The 17,713-nt window shown below is 38.3% G+C and overlaps 1 non-coding gene across 1 annotated transcript; it reads left to right on the top strand.

Moving 5' to 3' along the window:
- The first annotated feature begins 514 nt into the window (after positions 1–514).
- LOC111893783 (small nucleolar RNA R71) lies at positions 515–621 on the top strand. Its single transcript, XR_002850951.2, has one exon. It is a non-coding gene; the product is annotated as a small nucleolar RNA R71 (small nucleolar RNA).
- The last annotated feature ends 17,092 nt before the right edge of the window (positions 622–17,713 follow it).

Genomic DNA, 17,713 nt, shown 5'->3' with positions numbered 1-17,713 from the left:
TTTCTTCTCGGCTGGTGGCTGCTCCTTTTGATAGAAGCCTCGACCTGTCTGCCTATACTTCTCTTCTTTTTGTTTCTTATACTCTTCATATGGCAGCCACTCCTTTTTTGGTTTCCTCCAGTCCTCATCAAACTTATCCCCACTTGAGTAGCACACTTGAGCTTTTCTATTCCCAAACTCATCTAAATTGCAGTCCTTGGTCAAGTGTGGACCACTACATCTCTCGCAACCCACTCTTATGGCATGTATTGACTGGTCCATTTGTGTTATCCTTTGATCCAAATTATTCAGCATAGCCATCACAACTGCTATTTCTTCAGTTTGGGCCCCTCCACCGCCTTTGATTCCATCTTGCCTAGGGTTGTGGTATTCGCGAGAGTGCTTTGCGAATTCTTCAATCAACTCCTTAACCTCCCTTGGATTTTTCTTTGTCAAAGGTCCTTGAGAGTCAAGGAGTTGTCTCGTCATAACGTTGACCCCATCATAGAAGATCGACATCTTTTGTTGCACATTTAGATCATGCTGAGGGCAATTTCTGAGCAAGCCCTTGTACCGCTCCCATGCTTCGTATAATGACTCCCCCAGCTGTTGCTCAAAGTTGGCTATTGCCTTCTTGAGTTTGGCTATCTTGGATGGCGGGCAAAACTGGTCCAGGAATTGCTCACGCATTTGAGCCCAAGTGGTAATTGTACCCGGTGGAAGTGACTTTAACCATTCCTTAGCAGCTCCTTTGAAAGTGATGGGAAGCATCCTAAGCAGGACGGTGTTTCTGTTGACATTTGCGACATTGAAGTAATCCGCAATGTCGTTCACTTCATCTAGATGCTTAAAAGCATCCTCATGATCTTTCCCAAAAAATGGGATATCCTTCAGTGCAGTCAAGATGTGCCCCTTCAACTCGAATGTGGCAGTGGCAGGTATTGCGGGTTGGACTAAACCGGGACCCACATCTTCTCAGATCCGCTTCTTGTAAGCTCCCATGGACATCTCTTCAATTGCTGCCATATCGTTCCTTGGCTCGTTCTCGGGTTCGCTCGTATGTTCTTCAAATTTCGGCTCGGTATCGTATTCGGATTCGGTTTGGACGGGTATTTGATCCGAGTGCTCAAAATTGCTCTTGTACCTTGCGGATGAACTTGACTCTCCTGTCTTCTTTCCCGACTTCCTTGAAAAAGCTGACTTTAATTCTTGTAAGGGCGTCTTTTTCTTGTGAATTGCAGACTCGGGATCTTCAAGTGGTGGCACCAAGGGTGTGTTTGAGCCTCTGGTCATGAACTCCTGCAACTTGCTAAACTAAAAACGTAAAACTGAACTAAAATAAGAAAATACTAAAAACTGAAAATCGCAGCTTTCACGTCGTGAGTTTATAAAACTCACGTCGTGAATTCTGTGACATAAGCAGAAAACAAAATTTTTGTTATATGCTAACCAACTAAGCTAATAAACAAAAATAACAAATAAATAACTAATTAACTTTTTGCAGATTTTATTCCACAAAAAGGGTCGATTAATCTAATGCAACCAAATAAACTAATAATCTAAGTCGTTCCCCGGCAACGGCGCCAAAAACTTGATGTGCACAAAAGTACTCACTAATTTTAATATTTATAACCTAACAAACTTAAACTAACTATGCACTTATAGGCAGTGTACCTAGTCGGATTACAGTATAGCTTGGGTAAGTCGGGTGTCGATCACAGGGAATGGTGTTACTAATTAATTTACTTACTATTAAATCAACCTAATTATTAACAAGTTTAAAAGGGGGTTTTATCTGATTTTACAAGATCAGATGAACTTAAATCAAATTCAATAAGTAAAAACACACTCTTGTTTAGTTTGAATCCACTTCTTTCTTATGGCTAGCTAATGATTATGGATTATCTAGTTGGTTTTAATTATATTAGTAATTTAGTTCTAACTTTACCAATAATTAACTAATTCATGTCAAACTATGTATGTTCACACACAATTAAACACAAAATTAATTATGAATGTAAATATGCTATGTAAGATTTGTTATATAAATGCAATTATAGTCACAATACACGTTCTCTAACACAGTTAAGTTTATTTACTCTAATTACTAACTAAGATTGGTCAATCCTAGCTCTAACAATTCAATGTTCACTAAATCATTAGGTAAACAAGTTCATGCAGTTAATGGTCACTATGCTACACAGAACATGTAATCAAGCAATTAGACAAACAAACACAAGCATGCTAGGTAATTCAAATCAAACACAAGCAATTTTACCAACTAAATAAATCCATAAAATTGAGCTATTCATAAGTTAGAAGCTTCATCTAGCTAAATGAGAGTAGCTAGATTCAACTGCTCATCATAGCAACTAACATACTAACACAAATCAAAGTGATATAAAACATGTTCCTAATTATCAATTAAATAATCTAAATATGGACCTTCACTCTTTTGGTGTTGAAAGCCTTTTCCTAGAACTTTTCTCTACTCAAAATTGTCTTCTGGAACTCCTCTCTCTTGCCAAAAGTTCCCTCTATTCGTAATGGTCAAGGATTTATATAGTTGCTGATTTTCACAAATTCACGTCGTGAATAATAAGATATTCACGTCGTGAATTTCAGATAACCTTGCCCGTCAAGGATTCCTTCACCCGCGTACATATCTTCTAGAACCAACTCTTCACGTCGTGAATTCTTTAAGTCTCACGTCGTGAAAACGTTTTTTTTCAAGATTTTCTTCTCTTTTAATCTTTTAATTCCCAAAGTTTCTTTCTTTAATGCTTTTAGTCCCTTTTCTTCAAAATGTCTTCTTTTTGGCTGCAAATAACATTTAAGCTCATAAGTACAATTATTCTAAATAAATTACCAACTTATTAATAAAAACGTACTTAAATATTGCCTAAAAATAAGTATAAATATGGCAATATCACTCACAGTCGTAGTCCTTAAGTAGTTCTAGCCAGCATTGCTGCCTCATATTCAATTCCTCCTGACTAAAGAGATATTGGAGACTCTCATGATCAATGAAAAATTTTCACTTCGTGCCATAGAGGTAATGCCTCCATATCTTTAGAGCGAAAAACTATCGCTGCCATTTCCAAATCGTGAGTAGGGTAGTTCTTTTCATGCTCCTTCAGCTTTCGAGACGCATATGCTATCACCTTTTCTCTTTGGGTCAAAACACAACCCAACCCAATCCCAGACGCATCGCTATAGACAACGAAGTCTTCAACTCCATTGGGTAAAGAAAGAATCGGTGCCTTGCATAGCTTCTTCTTTAGCTTCTCAAATGCTTCTTCGTGCTTATCGCTCCAAGCATAAGTTGCTCCTTTGTGGGTCAAAGCTGCTAAAGGAGTAGCGATCGAAGAATAGACTTGGATAAAACTTTGGTAATATCCGGCTAATCCCAGAAAACTTTGGATATCCGTGGGAATTTTCGGTTGTTCCTGTTGGATTAGTGTCTAAGTCCATAACTATTTTGGTATGTACTTGACCCGATGGTGCATGGTCCTTTTGGGTTGCCTTCACCAAAGCAACTTGATTGGAGAAATAAATAGAGAGAGAGGTTATTATGATTTATTAATATGTTATAAGAATAATATATTAAAGGAGAAATCATATTTTTTTAATTAATATTGGTCAATAATTAATTAAGAATTCATTTTGTGATCAAGTGTAATTAATTAAACTAGAGGGGCTGAATTGTAATTATGTGATAGTTACAAAATAAGGTAAGGATTATCTTAAATATAGGGTGAGTGAATTTAAGGAGATAATGCCTTAGAATTCGACAAGGATAAGGGTTTCTAAGACTTCTCTTATGGTTGCTTGGTGGGTAAGCAACTAGATAAGGATAAGGACTAAAACCCTAATCTTTACACCTATATAAACCCCCTAAGGCTCATGAATTCGTCTAACCCTTCCCAAGAAGTCCTAGAGACGAATTCTAACACCTCTCCTCTCTCTTTATACCTTCTCCACTTGCTTATGGTGTTTGTAAGCCATTAGAGGAGTGACACTTGTGACTCTAAGCCTTCCAAAGTCAATTCAAGGAGGAATTGGGATTGTTATTGCTACATAACAATCAAGGTAATATCATAAACCTAATTATATGTTAATATTGATTTCAATATGCTAGAATTAGGGTTTATAGTCTTGGATTCAAAGCATGTACAATAGAGAAACCTAGATCCAAGCATTAGGGTTTGTATGAGCACATAGGATGTCTTATGACCAAAACCCAACAGTTCCCACTTCATCACAACTTCAATATTCGCTGGATCAACCATTATCCCTTCTTGGTTGACCACGTGAACCAAGAATTGGACTTCTCGAATCCAAAAATCAGGAGAACTTTCTATACAACTTCTCCTTCTTCAAAACTTCTAACACTTCTCGCATGTGTCTGTCATGCTCCTCTTGGCTTTTCGAGTAAATCAGAACGTCATCTATGAACGCTATCACAAATTTATAAAGGAACAGTTTACAAACCCTGTTCATTAAATCCATAAATGATGTTGGAGCATTGGTTAGTCCAAAGGACATAACCAAAAAATCATAGTGTCCATATCGTGTTCTGAATGTAGTCTTCTCTATATCCTGCTCTCTCACCTTCAGCTGATGATATCCTGACCATAGGTCGATCTTTGAAAAATAACTTGAACCTTGTAGTTGATCGAACAGGTCATCAATCCTCGGCAGCGGATATCTATTCTTTATTTTTTCCTTGTTCAACTTTCTATATTCGATGCACATTCTCATACTTCCATCTTTCTTCTTCACGAATAATACCGGAGCTCCCCAGGGTGATGAAGTAGGTGATGGGCTTTGTACAAACAATCCTATGTGTGCATGCAACCCTAGATTTGGATCTATGTTTTCTCTATTAGATACACAACATTATGAACACATGAAGAACCCTAGCATGCTCTTAGTATTTTCGAAATTCATATAGTAGGATAGATCACATACCTCTTGGTGTTATATTGCAATAACAACTCAAATCTTCAAACCCTAAGTCCTGAAAGCAAGTACCACAAGTGTAGTATCTCTAATGGCTCACAAACACCACAAGCAAATGGAGAGGCAATAGAGAGAGAAGAGAGGAGGTAGAAATCAACTCTAGGAACCCTAGGGATCAAGTGGACGATTTCTATAACCTTAGGCTTTATATAGGGTAGAGATTAGGGTTTCAGTCCTTATCCTTATCTAGTTGCTTGCCCGCCAAGTAACCAAAAGATAAACCTTGAAAGCCCTATCCTTGGACGATTTCAAGGTTCCATATCCCTTGAATTCAACCAACCTATATCTAGGGTAACCATTGCCCTACTTTGCAACTATCATATAATTAAAATTCAGCCCCTCTAGTTTAATTAATTACACTTGATCACAAAATTAATTCTTAATTAATTATTGACCAATAATAATTAAACAAATATGATTTCTTCTTTAATATATTATTCTTATAATATATTAATAAATCATAATAACCTCTTTCTCTATTTATTTCTCTAGTGAAGTTTCTTTGGTGAAGGCAACCCAAAAGGACCATGCAGAACCGGGTCAAGTACATACCAAATATGGTTACGGGCTTAGACACTTATCCAACAGTCTCTCACTTGGATAAGTCTATTAACCACAAATGCAAGTACAACTTGATTAGCAATCGTAGCTCTCAAAGACGTTGTCGAACTCTGATCTTATCAGTAACCTGTCCTTTAGATAAGGGATCGTATAGTCCTCTGTTTAGATATCGTGCGGACAATCTCATGAAACGTTGTCATACTTATTTTCCAGCAGTCTGTTTCTCGATCTCAAATTCATTTGACATAGAACTTAGTTGAATACATCAATTCAGTCCTAACCGGGCCCGACACATAAGTCAAATTAAATCATCGAGGGGCCCTGATATCGCTTTTACTCTCTTAGGATAAAAGTAACAGATAAACTTCGATTTATATGCATTTACTATTCACTAATCAATTATACACAACAATGCGTTTTATGAAATCAATTTACGGATGCGGTTTCGCATTATCAATGCACAATTAATTAGTAAAAAATAAACCATATATGTTGGTTTTAAGACCATATGATATTATCGTCTTGCGATCACTTGTGGTACATTCCATAAAGTGATTCCAGCAAGCGAGGATTTATTCCAATGCTCAAACCTTTTTCATAAGCACTCATGAATGTTGTAAAAAACTTTTGTTATGTCTAATACCTTTCAGACAATCTACACACCAATTCAGGACAGTCTTCATTCATACCTACCTCCAACCTATGAACGACTATGGACCGTTCGAATGATTCGATTATTCTTAATAAACTCAATCATTCTGGAAGTCAAAACATGCAAAGTGAAAAAATAGTTAAACAATTGACATAAGACAGAAACCATTAAATAATACTCCTTTATTTAATCATCAAATGTCAGTTACATTTATCTATTACAAGTTTCCAAACTATCTAATCCAAACTAATATCATCCTTCAGCCCAATGCTCCTAGCGTGCTGCAAATGCATAACCCTACTCAGTCCCTTCGTAAGCGGATCTGCCGGGTTATCCTCTGACGATATCCTCTTAACTACGAGGTGTCCTTCTTCTACTCGATGTGTAATAAAGTGATATTTTCTGTCAATATGTTGAGATCTACCATGATCCCTCGGTTCCTTGGTCAAGGAAACCACTCCTTCATTATCATAGAAAATTTCCATAGGCTCCTTTATGGCGGGTACAACTCCAAGGTCTCCAATGAAGTTCTTCAACCATATCGCCTCCGTTGATGCTTCGCTCGCTGCAATGTACTCTGATTCGCACGTTGAATCACCTACGGTTTCTTGCTTGGAACTTTTCCAAGTCACTGCTCATCCATTAAGGGTAAAGACCCAGTCCGACTGCGAACGGTAGTTATCCCTATCGGTCTGGAAACTGGCATCACTATACCCTCGCACCTTTAAGTCATCACTCCCTCCGAGGGCCAAAAACCATTCCTTGGTCCTCCGAAGGTACTTCAGGATATTCTTGACCGCGGTCCAATGCGCTCTGCCAGGGTTCCCTTGATATCTACTGACCATGCTCAAAGCAAAGGCCACATCAGGGCGAGTACAAGTCATAGCATACATGATTGAGCCAACTGCGGAAGCGTAAGGTACTCGGCTCATCTCTGCTATCTCGGCTTCAGTACTCGGACTTTGAGTCTTACTCAACTTAGCATTACATTGTATCGGTAATTCTCCCTTCTTCGAGTTTTCCATACTAAAACGTTTTAGTACTTTATCCAAGTAAGTATTCTGACTAAGTCCTATTAGTCTCTTACTTCTCTCTCTCACTATCCTTATTCCCAAAATATAGGAAGCCTCTCCAAGGTCCTTCATAGCGAAGCACTTCCAAAGCCAAGACTTAACCTCCTGCAGAGTCGGGATGTCGCTTCCTATGAGTAGTATGTCATCGACATACATAACGAGGAAGCTAACTATACTCCCACTGGCCTTGACATATACACATGATTCAACTTCACTTCGTATAAATCCAAACTATTTGAATTTCTCATTGAAGCAAAGATTCCATCTGCGAGATGCTTGCTTAAGTCCATAAATGGACTTCTCATGCTTTCACACTCTATTGGGATGCTTCGTATCGACAAAAACCTCTGCCTGAGCCATGTAAACATCCTCAGCCAACTTCCCATTAAGGAAAGCATTCTTGACATCCATCTGTCATATCTCATAATCATGAAATACAGCAATGGCTAGCATCACCCTAATAGACTTTATTTTAGCAATTGGCGAGAAGGTCTCATCATAGTCAACTCTGGGAGTTTGAGTAAATCCCTTCGCAACCAATTGCGCCTTATATGTGTGCACATTCCCATCCATGTTGGTCTTCTTCTTGAAGATCCATTTGCACCCAACCGTCTTACGACCGGGCACATTGTCAACTAAATTCCAAACTTGGTTGTCATACATCGGCTAAATCTCGCTGTCCATCGCCTCTTTCCATTTTGCAGACTCTGGGCTTACCATGGCTTCCTTATAGCTACTAGGTTCATCTAGATTTATTAGTGTACCATCACTAATATACGTGTCCCCTTTGGTAGTAATATGAAAACCATAAAACTGGGGCTGAACTCTAACTCTTTCGGAACGTCTAAGAGGTAGGGACTCGTCAATCGATTCAACCGGAGTTTCCTCCTCGGGTTGAACGCCAGCGATAGAGGTTCCTTCATCAGTCGACTCTTGAATCTCTTCAAGATCGATTTGCCTCCCACTGTCTCCTTGGCTTATGAGTTCTCGCTCTTGAAAAAGCCCTCTCCTTGCAACGAAGAAAACATTGTCACTCGGTCTATAGAAGAGATATCCAAAGGATTTCTGTCGGTAGCCGACGAAAATACATCGCTCACTACGAGGTTCAAGCTTGTCGTGAGTGTCTCGTCTTACGAAAGCCTCACAACCCCAAACCTTGATATGTGCCAATGAGGGAGCCTTCCCTGTCCACATCTCGTGAGGTGTTTTGGCAACCTTCTTTGTCGGGACTAAGTTAAGGATATGGGCGGTAGTCTCTAAGGCATACCCCCAGAATGAGATAGGTAGTGAAGCACAACTCATCATGGAACAAACCATGTCCAACAGGTTTCGATTACGCCTCTCTGCCACACCATTCAGCTGTGGTGTCCTAGGTGGCGTCAATTGTGAAACTATTCCGCATTCCTTGAGATAGTCGTGGAATTCAAGACTTAGGTACTCTCCTCCTCGATCGGATCAAAGCATCTTGATTTTCCTACCCAATTGATTCTCCACTTCATGTTTGAACTCTATGAACTTTTCAAACGTTTCTGACTTGTGCTTGATTAAGTAAATATACCCATATCTACTATAATCATCGGTGAAAATCACGTAGAAGCGGTTCGCATCCCTTGTGGTGGATCTAAAGGGCCAACACACGTCGGTGTGTATGAGATCCAATAAACCCTCACCCTTTCACAAGTGCGAGTGAAGGGTGACTTGGTCATCTTTCCAAGTAAACAAGACTCGCACGTGTCATCGTCCCTAAGGTCGAATGACTCCAAGACTCCATCCTTTTGGAGTTGGGCTATGCGTTTCTTGTTGACATTTCCAAGATGACAATGCCACAAGCATGCTTTATCCATACTTGGAAGAATCCATACACAATACATCATTTCCTAGGTTATCCACAACCATACCAGTTTCATAAATTCCATTACAAGGCAATGCTTCAAAATATAAAACACCATTTAGATAAGCATAAATCAAACCATTCTCATTATTAAACGAATATCTAAATCCTTGTTTAAACAAACCATGAAATGAAATGATGTTTCTTGCCATATCTGGCGAGTAGCAACAATTATTTAAATCTAAACGTAATCCATTACTAAGAACTAGAGAATACACTCCAATCTTGGTGATAGGCGACGATCTTCTGTTCCCCATGATTAGATTTATTCTTCCAGGCTCCACATCCCTATTTTTTCTTAGTCCCTGCAAATCAGAACATATGTGATCACCACAACCTGTATCAAGAACCCAAGAAATAGAATCTGATGAATCATTAGATTTAATTGTGTAAATACCTGCGAAAGATGGCTTGATCTTCCCATCCTTGATGGCTTGCAGATATTCTGGGCAGCTTCTCTTCCAATGCCCTATTTTGTGGCAGTGGTAGCACTCTGCCTCCTTTGGGTTCGAGTTGGACTTGGCAGGACCAACTTTGGTCCCACTAGAAGAGGAACCATCTTGGAACTTTCCCTTGTGGTGGCTCTTTGAAGGAGCCTTCTTCTTCTTGCCCTCCCTTGCCCAATAGCCAAAACAGGAGCAGCGGGTGGAGTGGGAGTTAATGAAACAGACTTGTCCTTGAGGTTGCTCTCAACCGTCCTTAGGAGCCCTTGGAGTTTACTTAGGGTGAACTCTTCCTTCTTCATGTGGTAGGTCATCCTAAATTGGTTGTAGCACGAGGGCAAGGAGTGAAGCACGATGTCGATTGCCAAATCTTCCCCAAAGTTAACATTTAACTTGTGAAGATGATCAACATACCTTTGCATCTTTTGCAAGTGCACGGTTAGAGACTCCCCACTTTTCATCTTAGCGGTGATCATGTTCGTCATGATCTCATAGCGCTCTTGCCTTGCGCTTTGGTGGTATCTCTCCATCAAGTCTTGATGCATTTCGTATGGATACATGTCCTCATAGGACTTTTGGAGTTCGGGGTTCATTGTGGCTAGCATAATGCAATGAACTTTCGTTGCATCACGCTCATGGGTCTCAAAGATGGCCATGTCTTCGGGAGTAGCGATTTCTGGATTGATCTTTTCAAGCTTCTCGTCGAGGACATACTCTTTGTCCTCGTAGCGAGCAATCGTGCGAATGTATCTTAGCCATTCGCTAAAGTTCGATCCATCAAATGTCACCTTTTGACATAGGCTCATTAGCGAGAATGAGCTAGCAGCAGCGTTGTTCACGTTAAACATCTAAAAATAGAAAGGAACAAAGTTTGATTAGAATTAAATCCCTAATTAAACACCCAAAATGAAAAATTACGGCTAGGACCCAACAACATTATTTACACATTAGAAAAGGGATGTCGTAATCCAATATGCAAATAATTTGGAGGTAAGTGAATGACGATTCACTAATTCTTCACCATGAAAAACATAAAGGCTTAAGTTTTAAATGTATTGAGAATTCCTAGATTTCCTTTGAGATTCATTGAACTTTTTCAATGGCATGTTTAAATCTCGATATGCCCCTCTCGTTTGTGACTGGGATGTCGAGGATCACAAAGTGGGTGTGAATAACTATGCAAACGTACATGGTGCCCTCATTGTTACAGTCACCTATTTGATGTGCCGGTTAACCATACACGCTCCATCAAACTATAACTAACAATGCGTCAACCTTTGCCACCTTTTCTTAGAACCAATTAGTGTGTCGATTAACCACACACGCTCCACTAACTTCTTAGCAAGAGTGCAAAGTGTAATTTCATGGGATTGCATCAATTCACTTTTTCCTAAAGTAACTAGGATTGGGAATTTGAAAAACGTTTAGTTACTTTACATTGATTCATTATACTTATTAATGAAGAGAGGATTGCCCTATCCTACCCGTTCGGCTAACGACCCTCCACCAATCAAGAAAGCGGTGGGTAAGAGTGGATACCCATTAAATGGCCATTTTATAGGCCATAACCTTATACCCCCCTTATAGATCGACTTCGTGAATGAGGCCTACTAACGGTAAGACTAGCATTTTAGTTATATATATATATATATATATATATATATATATATATATATATATATATATATATATATATATATATATTAATCTTGTAATAATATAATAGTATAGGGTGTATTTTAAACATTTCAAAATACCAGGGTTTTAATCTCAACTTAAAATTTTCGAAATTTAAGACCTTTTAAATTAAAGTTTTAAATATTAAAACTCTTTATTTAATAATTATCTTGAATTAAACTATTAATTTAAATTATTAAATCATAACGGATTATTAAATCATAAAGGATAATTACCATTTAAACAATTAACTTATCCTAATCCCTTTAATCCCTCTAAATTTCGAAAATCATGGGATGGGATAATTCAAAATATTTAATTACCATATTTAACCATTAAAAGATAATTACAAGATATGAGATTATCCAAATCACTAAAATTTAGGATCTTATCTTGGGGAGGAGGCTAATCTCGAAAATCCTAGGGTTTGAAAACCCTAGATTTCGAAATCTTGGGACTTAAGGAAAGGATTTTAAAAATCCCTTACCAAAATTTCGCAAATTAGGGTTTAGGAACCCTAATCTCGAAAATCTTGCCTCCTAGGGTTTATTGGCTATAAATCGTAATATGTCAAGTTCATACAATTGTATATTACTAATTGAAAACAAATTAACCAAAGTCTGTGATGCCACTGATGGGTTTTGTACAAACAATCCTATGTGTTCATGCAACCCTAGATTTGGATCTATGTTTTCTCTATTAGATACACAACATTATGAACACATGAAGAACCCTAGCATGCTCCTAGTATTTTCGAAATTCATATAGTAGGATAGATCACATACCTCTTGTTGTTATACTGCAATAAGAACTCAAATCTTCAAACCCTAAGTCTTGAAAGCAAGTACCACAAGTGTAGTACCTCTAATGTCTCACAAACACCACAAGCAAATGGAGAGGCAATAGAGAGAGAAGAGAGGAGGTAGAAATCGGCTCTAGGAACCCTAGGGATAAAGTGGACGATTTCTATAGCCTTAGGGGTCTTTATATAGGGTAGAGATTAGGGTTTCAGTCCTTATCTTTATCTAGTTGCTTGCCCACCAAGTAACCAAAAGATAAACCTTGAAAGCCCTATCCTTGGACAATTTCAAGGTTCCTTATCCCTTGAATTCGTCCAACCTATATCGAGGGTAACCATTGCCCTACTTTGCAACTATCATATAATTACAATTCAGCACCTCTAGTTTAATTAATTACACTTGATCACAAAATTAATTCTTAATTAATTATTGACCAATAATAATTAAACAAATATGATCTCTACTTTAATATATTATTCTTATAATATATTAATAAATCATAATAACCTCTTTCTCTATTTATTTCTCTAGTGAAGTTGCTTTGGTGAAGGCAACCCAAAAGGACCATGCACAACCGGGTCAAGTACATACCAAATATGGTTATGGGCTAAGACATTAATCCAACAGTAGGTCCAATGAAACCGTTGTCCAACAACTCCTGAAGTTGCATCATTAGCTCCTTCATCTCTGTTGGTGCTAATCAATAAGGTGCTTTTGCTATTGGCGTTGTCCCTGGTAACAAGTGTATTTTGAACTCCACTTGTCTATCAGGCAGTAATCCGGGAAGTTCTTCGGGAAATACTTCCGGATAATCACACACCACAGGAATGCTCTGCATCTCCTTTTTCTCCTTCTTTGCAACAATTACGAATGCCAAATATGATGTACATCCTTTGGCCAAACACTTTCTGGCTTTCATTAGAGAAATGATTCCTGAATTTACCCTGCGTTTGTCCCCATACACCATAAGCAACTCCTTCCCAGGGGGATTTACTTTTACAATCTTCTTATTGCAAAATACCTTGGCATCATTGGCGCTAAGCCAATCCATTCCCAGCACGATGTCGAAACCGTTTAGTTCAATAGGCAATAATTCCTCGTGAAACTTATTCTCATTCAAATCAATGAAGATGTTTTTCATGCGATGGCCAACAGGTATGAACTTGCCACTAGCAACTTCGACTAATAAAGCATTATCTAGTCTATCGACAGGCAAAGCTAGTTTTTGTGAAATAAAGGAGTAGTTGGCTCCTGAATCAAATAAAATTTGGGCAGACAATTTGTATACGAGAAAGGTACCTGAAGCGACATCAGCTTCATCTTTTGCAGCCTCAAGTGTCATTTGAAAGGCTCTCGCCTTCGGCTTTGGTGGAATATTGGGTTGTGTTGCCTCCTTCTTTTTAGGACAGTCTTTCAAATTGTGCCCCTCCTTGTTACATCCAAAGCACATCCTCTTGTTGGATGGACACTCATTGGCATAATGCCCAGTTTTTCCACATTTGTAGTAGGCCACCTCTTCACTACACTTCCCAGAGTGTTTTTTCTTGCACTTTTCACACCATTTCACTTCGCCTCCAAACTTATTCGAATTAGACTTCAAAATTTTGTTTTTACTGCCGGAACCCAAAGTTCCTTCAAACTTTCTCTTATCACCAACTTCAACCCTGCTAGCAGTTCTTCCCTAGATCATGTCCTCAATAGACTTAACAGCCCAAATAGTTGCCTCCAGAGTAGGTGCCTGACGTACTGGCACAACGTACTCCCTTGGAAGTCCCTTTGTGTATTGGTCAACTTTTGTCAGCTCATTTGGGACGATGCACAAAGCAAACTCCATTTTATCCATAAAGGCGTTAGTGTAATCATCGACTGACATGCTGCCTTTAGTCAATGTTAGAAACTTGTTCTCCAACTCTAGTAGATTTTGGGCCAATCAGAACTTGTGCTTGAATTGCACCAAGAACTCTGTCCAATTCAGTTGTAGTGGCTCATTAGGGCTTAGGGTCTTCCCCAGAGTGTTCCACCAATGAACAGCTCCACCCCTGAACTAACGTACTGTGAAAGTGGTCTACAACTTGCCTCTGCAACCACACGTCATGAAGGCTAGCTCCATTTCCAAGATCCAATTAATGACTCCGGTCACATCTTCCTTCCCAGTGAAGGTCGATGGTTTGCAAGTCAAAAAGTCTTTGTACTTGCATCCAATTCCATCAATTCCTCCCTCCTGGTGGTTTTGTCTAACTAACGGTTGGTTGGCTTGACCAACAGTCACACTGAAGTTACCTCTTTCCGAATGCCCTTCATTCAACTCGGGTTGTACAATCGGCATTGAAAGTTCTTCACGATTCTACCGAAGCAGACGTGTCGTTTCTTCCATCTGATGATCCAAGATTGTTTGAATCATCAATTGTACACCAATCATTGTTATTGGCTCAGGTGCTGCTGCTACAACAGCCACTCGCTCAATCATAGGTGGTTGATTCCTATCTTCGTTCATGTTTCCAACTCCACTTCTGGTTCTTACCATTTTTGATCTACACACCGAATAAGGTGAGTTTAGATCCTCAATCACAATAGAAAATAAAATCATCCTTATCACTCTGAAACGTTTACACGCAAGTTCTAATACCGTAGTCATACGATTAGAATCCTAAATACATAAGGTCTCCAGATCCGGTTCGCAACAAACCGTAGATCTGAACAAATAATATCATATATGGTAAACATATAACATTTAGCACATAAAAGCATTTTAGGCAACTTTCCTAAAATAAACTAGTGCCCGTGTCTAAAATATAACACACACTTATCTCACAATCTTCACTTATCATTATAAGTTTAAGTCTAAAAATCCTACAAATTCCTATTTCGCTTAAACTAATGCTCTAATACCAACTGTGACATCCTCAAATTCATGTCGGAAAAGACTGGTTTAATTTATGCTTTTAACAAAATTTCAGAGTAATCCTTTGATTAAAAGAGTTGCGGAATTTGTTCACAAAACGAAATATGATATAATAAGATTTACCAAAGCATTTCTTAAAGAAATGTATTTTCATTATATAACAAAACTCAGGATGTCATGTTCCGATACAGACAAAAGCATAAACGGCACATTATAAGCCTTACAACTGTTATATACAAAACAGGCCTATAATCAAAATATCTTGACAAGTCATCCAATTAATGCTCTCGCGCCACTTCCTGTAATACAAAGAAAACTGAGTGGGTCCAGCTTGGGAGCCTGGTGAGCATATAGGGATTTCAACCCACAATAAATAATTATATTTATTTCATCAACCAACAATAACCCAATTACCCATTCCCGTTATCCTCACTTTACGTCCCTAAAACAACTATCACAAGGGACCTAACCTAAGGATTTTCATCGGGGCGACAACACATGCTTCAGAGTTTCCTCAGCAATATATGTCAAACAAGGCAACCATGTGGGGGATGGAGTACAACAAATGAACACCCAAGTTTATTAACACCTACAGGTGGTGATCCTGCCAGCGTTCCACTAGACTGTCTACAAAAGTCTGTGGTCGTCATCTAAACTCCGCTAGATGATTGAATCAACAACAACAACAACAAGGCCTCTCATCAGTTTATCACACGTCAACTATCTACCCAGTTCTACCCAACATTTTTGTAGATAGCAACATGCAAATTCATTCAGATTCAACTTATAAACTTGATAAGATATACATTCAATACTCATTCCAGATAAACAAATCATATATATATATACATATACATATACACACACACATAGCACGTATTCTATACGAGATACTTCAAATTTAAGTGTTATAAGAAAAGGGAATACACCCTCACTCAAAACATATACTTAACACATACAACAATACCTGTATTAAAATCGTGTATATGAAAGTGACTATGCACTCACTTGATAAGATGTTTATTGGACAACACTACGGCTCTAAGTGTACTATTCTTTGGTGAAACCGGGATATCTTCACACACCGGGTTTCTCTCGGGCAGAGTTTCGACTCGGGAACTCTGTTTCTCAGGATCTTTCGGGCTTCGGGACTCGCTTTGGGTCTTGGGATGATACCGGGGCTTCGGGGGTATAACCTGGATGTAAATCGAGGAAATATGGAGTGAGAGGAAAGAACTTTGCAATCCTAAACGGTTGTCCTCGCTTTCTATTTATAGGGGCTGAAAAACTATGCTCACGTCGTGAGCTCGATAAGTCACTACGTTCGTCATGTCCACTAGCCCTGGAAGATGTCCATCACCTGCTCACGTCGTGAACACTATGCTCACGTCGTGAGCTCTAACACAGGTGGAAGTTCGTGCCCCGAACTTCAGAAAATCATATCTTTCGCATACGAGCTCCGTTTTTGACGTTCTTTACATGCACGTGTAGGTGAGATTATGCTCTACATCTCTCGTTTAGACTCTATCGACTACTTTTAACTTTAACTTTTATTATATTATTTTTAGTAGGCCGGGACAGGAAAACTCCGTAACAAATTCATAACTCCTTCATCTGACATCCATTTTCGTCTGTCTTTTTACCGTTGAACTACTATCGACGAGATCTTCGATTCTCATTTAGATTGTTTTGGCTGGAAATCACTTGATCTCATATTCGAACTTTGGGCTACATACCTCTAAGTCAAAACTTCGAAAAATCATAACTACCTCATACGAAGTCAGATTTAGACGTTCTTTTTACGCACGCTCTCGGTTTAACTTATTCTATAAATTTTGTTTAGATCACTAAGGCTAGATATCGCTCTATCGTAAATTCACTATTTACGTCACGCAGTGTCGTACCGATTCTGTCGCGAAACTTCGACATGTCATAACTTCTTCGTTATAACTCGGATTTCGGCATTCTTTATATTTTCATAATCCTCGTAACGAACACTACAACTTCATGTATGGATATCGGGCTTATCTAATATTTTATTATTACACTTATTCTTGTTCTTAATTCATTTAAGCCACACAATTAAGCATAAAACACATAATACTCAAATAATACATTTCTATTATTTCAAAATGAGTTACAAAGGTTAACCTAGACTATTACATCATCATTAATTCCTAGCCTAGAAAGGCGGGTGTTACATAAAGCCTTTGGATGAGAAATATTTTCTAAGGATTTTGTCTGGTTTAGGAATGCTCGTTGCAAGCGATGTTCCAAGTTTGTCCTCATTGTTTAATCACAAGAAATCGAAGTACTGCTGATGGGTTCAAAAGTTATTGTTCACCATTCAGCGTTCGACCACCTTCAAATTCAAAATATCTCTTAACGGTTTAGATTAACCTTCATTGTTTGAGTAGAATTTTTGTTCCATGTACACTATCTGGAAGTGGATACTTCTTACATTGAATGTTCAGCAACATCTTAATGTGTTTTATTCTTGTTTCGTAAACCAAAAATACCAAAAAGATTTTCTTATTTTTGTTTTTACATTTCCAAAACAAAAATTCCAAAAAGATTTTCTTATTTTTTGTTTTAATTTCAAAAACAAAAATCCAAAAATATTTTCTTGTTTTTGTTTTGTGTGTTTAACATTTTGTTTCAATGTCTACTATACTAAACATATTGTGGTGGCAAATGCTTAACAGAATTT

The sequence above is a fragment of the Lactuca sativa genome, chromosome 3 (assembly GCF_002870075.4).
Source record: "Lactuca sativa cultivar Salinas chromosome 3, Lsat_Salinas_v11, whole genome shotgun sequence".
NCBI lineage: Eukaryota > Viridiplantae > Streptophyta > Magnoliopsida > Asterales > Asteraceae > Lactuca > Lactuca sativa.
This window is presented reverse-complemented; position numbering and strand designations above follow the sequence as displayed.